The sequence below is a fragment of the Lutra lutra genome, chromosome 17, assembly GCF_902655055.1.
Source record: "Lutra lutra chromosome 17, mLutLut1.2, whole genome shotgun sequence".
In the NCBI taxonomy this organism is placed as follows: Eukaryota; Metazoa; Chordata; class Mammalia; order Carnivora; family Mustelidae; genus Lutra; species Lutra lutra.
Genome location: NC_062294.1, coordinates 48,931,348 through 48,941,676, shown reverse-complemented (window position 1 = coordinate 48,941,676; position 10,329 = coordinate 48,931,348).

The window sequence follows — 10,329 nt, the reverse complement described above, 5'->3', positions numbered from 1 at the left end:
CATGGTGGAAATTGGGTAGATGTACAAAAGTTGGATGGCTTGTAAATGGTTATTTAATTCTTGGTATTTTTCTTTAGATTTGAAATGTGCCAAATATAAAATTTATATATTTATATAATTTTTTAGAAGACTTTGAGAGAGAGAAGACAGAGAGAGCATGAGGGGAGGTCGGAGGGCAAAGCTGGGAGCCCGATGTGGGGCTTGATCCCAGGACTCTGAGATCATGACCTGAGCCGAAGGCAGGCGTTTAACCAACTGAGCCACCCAGGCGCCTCTGTATTTTTTTTTTATGTAAATGAAAAGAGAGCTAGTTGGTATAGACTTTTAGGTTTGGAGAAAGTTGACCAACTCTGCAGTTGATACAGTTGCTCTGAGGCTTGGACAGTTTACTGGGAAAAAATTCTACCTGTAATTGAGGCTTTCTTAATAATTATTAAGAAAGTTCAATGAAGAAAGTTGTCCCCCCACCAAGGGCACTAACTCTTCCAAATGGTCTCCTGTTTTCCCTCATGCTCCTTGCACTAATGACCAGGTTTGGACATATGGTGTATATCCATTGTCCATTTTCCCTTCCAAGCCACTATCTCCCTCTCCCCCCATTAATTAGCACAAACTACCCACTATTCCTTCACGCGGCCGCCTGTCAATCCCTTTACTCTTCCTGGCTCCTTGATTTTATCTCCAGAACCAGTCTCGCTGCCCGATCACTGCTCTTTTCAGACCACTTGCAGATTATTGTATCCATTCCCCAAACCCTGGCCTCGCAGTTCCTTGATTACTCTGCCTCCGGTGGTCTTGTCTTCCACAGCACCTCAGCCCTTGGCTCCACAGGTAACATCTTGCCAGCGAGAAAATAAATGAGGTGTGCGACCATGTGACGTAATGAGCACTGGGCATTACGCGCAACTCTGAGTAACTGAACCGTACATCTGAAACTAACGATACACTGTGTGTTAATATAACTGAATCGAAATAAGGTAAATGGAAATCCCTCTGTAATCTTAGATTCAAACATTCCATTCCAATCACCAGCTCCTGTTGTACCAGCTTATACCCTCTTCATTCTCATTTTTATAACTCTTAAAATTCACAGGGACCAAAAACCCATTACTCCTGTTCCCTTTTCGCTCTTTATTTCCTTCATTCCCTGTGTATCTGGAAAGGAGAACAGACTTCCGTTTACATCCCAGTGCCCCAAACGGTCTCATGTCAACCTCTAACACAGGAAGAAATACTTCAAGAGTGTTCACGTCACCCAATCTGTAGAAGAGGCAGAGAAGAGCAAACTGGGTTAGGAATATACGCAAGATGAAGCTGTCTACAGTACGTGGTTCAGATAGACGTGACTTAAGTGTATCTGACACTACCTCCAACCCCAATTTTTTTTAAAGATTTTATTTATTTGACAGAAATCACAAGTAAGCAGAGAGGCAGGCAGAGAGAGAGGAGGAAGCAGGCTCCCTGCTGAGCAGAAAGCCCGATGCAGGGCTCGAACCCAGGACCTGGGATCATGACCTGAGCCGAAGGCAGCGGCTTAACCCACTGAGCCACCCAGGCGCCCCTCCAACCCCAATTTTTATCTCTCATTTAAGAATACTGCAATTCTCAGGAAAAGGCTATTACAGTAATAATGCCAATACTCAGCATTTTAAAAAAAAGTTTCAGACTTTTGAGATTGATCAATTGCTAGAATAAGGTATCTGTGCAGCATTTCAGGAGTTGTCATGATCTAGCTGGAAAACACAGCTTCAGAGTGCACTGGTCAATCGTGTAAATAGACACAAACAAGTAACCAAAAGTAACCGTATATGAATTATACGACAACGCTAGAAGCATCTTCAATGTGCTGACCAAGTAGTTCCTACTGCACCAGAGCTCCAGCAGATAACAAGTATTATAGGTTCTAGACCAAATACTAAAACTATCCAAAGGCACTGGAGAATGAACAGAAGAGGCAGATCCTAGAGATGGGTCAACACTCAGAAGAAGGAAATAAGTCCGTTTCCTACGTTTTATGGCTTTTACCCTGAAAGCAAGTCCAGTCTGCACTATTTTAGGGCAGCTAAAACATACATGGAAAACTAAGTTTTCCAACAAAAGGGTTCAAGGCCTATACAACTGCTGTTGGAAAGTATGGTGGGTAGTATACCCTGGAAGAGGGCCAGGGAAAGGAAGCTCCAAATTCTGTGTCTAAGCATTTCCCAAATGTGTGGCTCTCTCCTCAGCTGTAAAGGACAAAGAATACTTAAAGGAGCCAAACCAATACTAACAAGTGAATTAAAATTTGAGCTGCCACCTACAGGAAAGAGAAAATCTTTGGTTGAGCCCAGCTAAATTAAATGCCTAATAAAAATATTTTTTCAAGATTTTATTTATTTATTTGACAGAGACAGACACAGCGAGAGAAGGAACACAAGCAGGAGGAGTGGAAGAGGGAGAAGCAGGCCTCCCACTGAGCAGGGAGCCCGATGCAGGGCTTGATCCCAGGACCCTGAGATCATGATCCCAGCTGAAGGCAGACACTTAATGACTGAGCCACCCGGGCGCCCCTAATAAAAAATATTTTTAAAAATACTCTGAGGGATATCAGAGTGGGAGACAAACCATGAGACTGTGGACTCTGAGAAACAAACTGAGGGTTTTAGAGGGGAGGGCAGTGGGGGAATGGGTGAGGCTGGTGGTGGGTATTAAGGAGGGCACATACTGCATGCAGCACTGCGTGTGGTGCATAAACAATGAATCTTGGAACACTAAAAAAATTAAAAAATACTCTGGAGGAACATAATGAAATCCAGTTTCCTCAGTGTATTAATTACAATGCCTAGGATGTAATTTAAGATTACTAGATATTTGGGAAAACAAAAACTGGAAAACATGACTTGTTCTCAAGGGAAAACAGATCAACAGAGATCAATGCCAAGATGATCCAGATGTGGGAATCAGACGATTTTTTTTTTTTTTAAGATTTTGTTTATTTAACAGACATATCACAAGTAGGCAGAGAGGCAGGCAGGGGTGGGGGGAAGCAGGCTCCTTGCTGAGCAGGGAGCCCAATGCGGGGCTCGATCCCATGACTCTGAGATCATGACCTGAGCCGAAGGCCGAGGCTTAACCCACTGAGCCACCCAGGTGCCCCCAGACAACGATTTTTTCTATTTTTTTTTAAAGATTTTATTTATTTATTTGAAAGAGAGAGATCACAAGTAGACGGAGAGGCAGGCAGAGAGAGAGAGAGAGAGAGGGAAGCAGGCTTCCTGCTGAGCAGAGAGCCCGATGTGGGACTCGATCCCAGGACCCTGAGATCATGACCCGAGCCGAAGGCAGCGGCTTAACCCACTGAGCCACCCAGGCGCCCCAAGACAACGATTTTTTAAAAGCTATTATAAACTATGCTTAAAATGTAAAGAACAATGTCCTTATCATGAAGGAAAAAATAAGAAACCTTAGCTAAGAAATAGCAACTATCAAAACATTACCAAACAGAAGTTCTAGGGGGTTGACAGTGGAGTGGAAGGACTCTAAGCTCACCTCAGCCCACAGACACATCTAGGTAACACCCACATCAGTATAAATATGCCCAGAAAATGACCCAAAGACGAGCAGAGCAGACTCTCCAGAGCTACATATAAAGAAGAGGACACATCAAAGAAGGTAGGAAGGGAAGAGACACAGAAGCTAAACGGACCCGTGAAACAGTGTGTGGGGTGGTGGGCGGAGAAAGAACGCACCACGGATGCAGAGAGCGAAAACCAGACCCCAATCGGGGCACCCAGGCTTGGGGGACCCACACAGAGAAGAAAAATCTCCATAAAAATTGGCTTTGAAAACCAGAATAGCCAAATTTCATGAGTTTTTATCAGTGGAGCTGAACAACTGGAACTTTAAAATCAGCAGGTGGCTCTGGAAGAGTTTGAAGGGCAGCAGGAAACGGAGTCCTCGCTCTTAAAGAGCGCAACAGCCCTACGGAGATACAGCACAGAAGCATCAGTATGAGAAATGCCACGCCTTCTCCTGTGGACCTGCCCTGGCCGAAGCCAGAATTTTGGGTGGCTGCAAGACCTCTCCTTAGCTGACCCATGCTGGTGTCATGCACCCTGTCCCATATCCCGAAGACCTGCCCCCTCCAATATGCCCTTGGCCAGATCCTATCTAAAGCAGTGCCACAAGGAGCTGTGGGTGTTCAAACATCCCTAACAAAAGCCACCACCACTCCGAAGTGACTCCTGCCCAAGGGAAAGCAGAAGACGACCACACACACAAGTGAAAATGCGGCCCCAGCAGTGGGTCTGGGGGCAGACGTTGTGTCTGACTACAGGCCCTAAGCACCAATGAAAGCTTCTCCAGGACAACACAGGGAGAGTGCCCTGCAGTTCCGTGCTACAGCAGCTCTGGAAAATGCCTGGTCTGACTCCGTTTAAGCCCAAGGCAGCCCAAACCAACCCACTAACACCACTTCCCTCAACAGGCAGAGAGAACCACTGCAGATGCCTGAAGGCAAAGCAGCTCAGCCACAGGAACAAAGTATCTCCTGCATATAACACACGCAGGAGATACTATAAAGTTCCAGGTCCTGGTGAACAGGTGACGTTGCACTGTAGGGCACTATGTTCTTTCTTCATGAGGCCACTACTTTCAAGAGCAGGAAACATAACTGACTTTCCTAACACAAAGAAATAGACACAGAATTAGACAAAATGAGGAGACACAGGAATATGTCCCAAGTGAAAGAAGACAAAATCAAAGAAAGAGAGCTAAACAAAACAGAGATAAGTAATACACATGTTAGAGAATTAAAGTAGTGGTCATAAAGATACTCACTGGACTTGAGTAAGACTGGACGACCTGTGAGACCCTTAACAAGAGACAGAAAACATAAAAAAGAACCAGAGATGAAAAACTCAGTAACAGAAATTTAAAATACACTAGATACAACACCCGGGTGGCTCAAATGGTTAAGTACCCGCCTTGGGCTCTGGTCACGATCCCAGGGTTCTGGGATCCAGCCCCGCATTGGGCTCTCTGCTCAGCAGGGAGCCTATTTCTCTCTCACACACTCTCACTCACTCTTTCTGGCAAATAAATAAAATCATTTTTAAAAATAAAAATTTAAAAATACACTAGATAGAATGAATAGTAGACTTCAGGAAGAAGAATGGATCAGCAACCTGGGAAATGGAGTAATGGAAAGCAATCAAGCTGAACATAAGAGGGAAAAAAATAATGAAAAATGCAAATAGATTAAAGGAACTCAGTGACACTATCAAACCTAATAACATTCACATTATTGGGATCCCAGAAGGGAAAAAGGGGGCAGAACATTTATTGGAAGAGATAATAGCTGAAACTCCAAATCTTGGGAAGGAAACAGAAATCCAGATGCAGGAGACAGAGAGCCCCCAACCAAAAGCAACCCAAGGAAGTTCACATCAAGACATATAGTAATAAAAATGGCGAAAGGTAGTAATAAAGAGTTTTAAAAGCAGGAGAAAAGAAAACAGTTATATACAAGTGAAACCCCAGAAATATTCAGCTGATTTTTCGGCAGAAACTTTGTAGTCCGGAAGAGAATGGCATGATATATTCAAAGCACTAAAAGAAAAAAACCTGCAACCAAGAATACTCTATTCAGCAAGACTATCATACAGAATAGAAGGAGAGATCGAGTTTCCTTTCCCATATACACAAAAGCTAAAGGAGTTCATGGCCACTAAACCAGCTCAATTAGAAATGTTAAAGGGGACTACTTGCGTGGAAAGGAAAGACCATAAACAGGAGTAAGAAAAGCAGGAATCACAAAAGGAGAAAAAGTGTATCTATACAAATCAGTCAAGGGACTCACAAAGTATGACACCATAGACCTAAGATGGAGGGACGAGGGGAGTAAAGAATGAGTTCCAACATAAGCAACCATTAACTTAATATAGACTGTTAATATGTAGAGGGTACTATATACAAACAGAATGGTAACCATGAATCAAAAACCAGTAACAGATATGCAAACAATAAAAAGTCAAGTATATCAATAAACAAAGCTAACAGAGAAGACAGCAAAAGAAAGAACAAAAACAACCACAAAACAAGTAACAAATTGGCAATAAGTACACAGCTAATCAACAGTTACTTTGAATGTAAATGGACTAAATGCTCCAATCAAAACACAGAGTGAAAGCATCAAAATATTAAAAACAGAACTACCGGGCGCCTGGGTGGCTCAGTTGGTTAAGCGACTGCCTTCAGCTCAGGTCATGATCCTGGAATCCCGGGATCGAGTCCTGCATCAGGCTCCCAGCTCCACGGGGAGTCTGCTTCTCCCTCTGACCTCCTCGCTCATGCTCTCTCTCTTCTCTCAAATAAATAAATAAAATGTTTAAAAAAAAAAAACAACTACCATATGATCCAACAATTTCACTACTGGGTATTTACCTGAAGAATACAAAAACAGTCATTCAAAAAGATCTATGCGCCCTGTGTTTACTGCAGCATTATATACAATAGCTAAATTATAGAAGCAGTACAAGTGTCCATTGACTAGTGAATGGATAAAGATGTGGTGTATATACGCACACATGTACAATGGAATATTACTTAGCCATAAAAAAGAATGAAATCTTAACATCCATAACAAATGGATGAATCTAAAGAATAGGAGGCTAAATGAAACAAGTCAGAGAAAGAAAAATACTCTGATTTCACTCAAATGTGGAATTTAACAAAACAAATGATTTTGGCACTATTGTAAAAGGGATTCTCTTTCAGCTGCTTCATTATTGTCGTATAGAAATGCAACAGATTTCTGTATGTTGATTTTGTATCCTGTGACTTCTTGGAATCTGTGTGACAGTTCTAGCAACTTTTTGGTAGACTCTTTTGAGTTTTCTACATAGAGTATCATGTCAGCTGTGAACAGTGGAAGTTTGACTTCTTCCTTGCTGATTTGGATCTCTATTATTTCTTTTTGTTGTGTGAATGCTGAAGCTAGGATTTCCAGTACTATGTTAAATAACAATGGTGAGAGTGGGCATCCCTGTCTTGTTCCTGACCACAGAGGAAAAGCTTTCAGTTTTTCCTCACTGAGATGATGTTAGCTGTGGGGTTTTCATACATGCTCTTTATGATGTTGAATTATGTTCTCTCTATCCCTACTTTGTTGAGGGTTTTTATCAAGAATAGATGCTGTACTTTGTCATGTGCAATTTCTGCATTAATGAAAGGATCATATGGTTCTTATCTCCTGTTAAAGTGGTGCATCATGTGGATTGGTTTGCGAATATTGAACCATGCTTGCAACCCAGGAATAAATTCCATTTGGTCGTGGTGAATAATTTAAATATACTGTTGGATTTGGTTTGCTAACATTTTGTTGAGAATTTTTACATCCCTGTTCATCAGGGATATTGGCCTATAGTTCTCTTTTTTTAGCGAGGTCTTCATCTGGTTTTGGTCTCAGGGTAATGCTGGCCTCATAGAATGAATTTAAGTTTTCCTACCATTTCTATTTTTTTTTTTAACAGTTTGGGAAGTACAGGTATTAGCTCTTCTTTAAATGTTTGGTAGAATTCCCTTGTGATGCCATCTGGCCTTGGACCTTTGGTTTTGGGGATTTTTTTTATTACGGATTAAATTTCTTTGCTGGTTATCAGTCTAAGTTTTCTATTTCTTCCTGTTTCAGTTTTGGTAATTTATATATTTCTAGGAATTTAACCATTTCTTCCAGGTTGCCCAGTTTGTTGGCATATACTTTTCCTTTTATTTCCTGAACCCCCTGGTCTCCAAGTCCTAGTAAACAACAGTTTCTTCATCTGAAAACTGTGGCTAATGATACTTGTCCTTTCTACCTTAGAAGAGAAATAAAAATTATGCTTAATATAAAAACTTATTAAAAACAGAAAAGGGATAACCTGCAGGGTTTCAAAGTAGTTACATATGGAGCACTCAGTTTTCATAATGTTCTCTAATTCTTAGTATTTCTGTGGTGCTAGTTGTTATTTCTCCTCTCTCATTTGTGACTTTATTTGGGTCCTTACTCTTTTGATAATCATCTGGCTAGAGGTTTATCAATTTTATTAACTTTTCAAAGAATAAATTCCAGGTTTCATTGATTTGGTTTTTTTTTTTAGTTTCTATATCATTTATCATTATATATCATTTTTTTCTGCTCCAATCTTTATCATTTCCTTCCTTCTACTGGCTTTAGCCTTCATTTGTTCTTTTTCTAGCTTCTTTAGGTGTAAGTTTAGGTTGTACCACAAACCATACCATAACGTAGCTAGGAATAAACCTAACCATAGAGGTAAAAGATCTGTACTCTGAAAATTATAAAACAATGATGAACGAAAGTGAAGAGGACACAAAAAATGGAAAGACATTCTATGCTTATGGATTGGAAGAATAAATTTTATTAATAAAATCCTGAATGAAAGGGGAATGATCACAACCACTACCAAGGAAATACACATTTGTTGGAACATATTGTGAGCAACTATATACCAACAAATTAGAAAGAAATGGATACATTCTTGGAAACTTATAACCTACCAAGACTGAAACAAGAAGAGGTATAAAATCTGAACAGACCAATAATCAGCAAGGATATTGAAGCAGTCATCAAAAATTCCCCCCCAAAACAAGAGTCTGGGGCCAGGGGAATTCTACCAAACATTTAAAGAAGAAATAATACCTATTTTACTGAAGCTGTTTCAAAAAAAAGAAATGAAGGGAAATTCCAAACTTGTTCTATGAGTTCAACATTCCCTTGATCCCAAAACCAGACAAAGACCCATCAATAAGGAGAATTATAGACCAATATCCCTGATGAACATGGATGCAAAAATACCCAACAAGATATTAGCTAATAGGATCCAACAGTACATTAAAAGGATTATTCACCATGACCAGGTGGGATTTATTCCTGGGATGCAAGGTTGGTCCAACATTTGCAAATCAATCAATGTGACAGAGCACATTAATAAAAGAAAAGAATCATATGATCCTCTCAATTGATGCAGAAAAAAGCACTTGACAAAATACACCATCCTTTCTTAAAACTCTTCAGGGCACCTGGGTGGCTCAGTGGGTTAAGCCTCTGCCTTTGGCTCAGGTCATGATCTCAGGGTCCTGGGATCGAGCCCCGCATGAGGCTCTCTGCTCAGCAGGGAGCCTGCTTCCCCCCCTCTCTCTGCCTGCCTCTCTGCCTTCTTGTGATCTATTTCTCTCTGTCAAATAAAAAAAAAAAAACTCTTCAAAGTATAGGGACAGAGGGAACATACCTCAGTATCATAAAAGCCATCTATGAAAAGCCCACAGTGAATATCATTCTCAATGGGGAAAAACCGAGAGCTTTTCCCTTATGGTCAGGAACAGGGCAGGGATACTCACTCTCACCACTATTGTTCAACCTAACACTAGAAGACCTAGCCTTAGCAATCAGACAAAAAGAAAGAAAAGGCATTCAAATTGTCAAAGAAGTCAAACTCTCTCTTCACAGATACCATGAAACTTTATGTGGAAAACTCAAAAGACTCCATCCCAAAATGCTAGAACTCATAGAGCAATCCAGCAATGTGGCAGGATACCACATCTATGCACAGAAATCAGTTGCATTTCTATATACTATCAATGTGACTGAAGAAAGAGAAATTGAGAAATCAATCCCATTCACAATTGCACAAAAACTGTAAGATACCTAAGAATAAATCTAACCAAAGAGGTAAAAGATCTGTACTCTAGAAACTACAAAACACTGACGAAAGAAATTGAGGAAGACACAAAGAGATGGAAAAACATTCCATGCTCATGGACTGGAAGAAAAAACATTGTCAAAATATCTATGCTGCCCAGAACAACCTACACATTCAATGAAAGCCTCATCAAAATACCATCACCATTTTTCAGAGCTGGAACAAACAATCCTAAAGTTTGTATGGAACCAGAAGAGACCCCGAATCTCCAGGGAATGTTGAAAAAGAAAACCAGAGCAGGGGTCATCACAATGCCTGACTTCAAACTCTATTACAAAGCTGTGATCATCAAGACAGCATGGTACTGGCACACAGACAGACATACAGATCAACAGAACCAAACAGAGACCCTCAACTCTGTGGTCAGCTAATCTTAGACAAAGCAAGAAATAATATCCAATGGAAAAAAGATAGTCTCTTCAATAAATGGTGCTGGAAAATTGGACAGGAAATATTAAAGGGGACCCTGAGTGGAAAAGAAGGACTGTAAGTGACAGTATGAATGTAGGAAACACAAAAGCAGGATTGATGAATATTTCCAGGAACCCACAAAAGAAAGGGAGGTAAAGTATGATACCATTTACTTAAAATG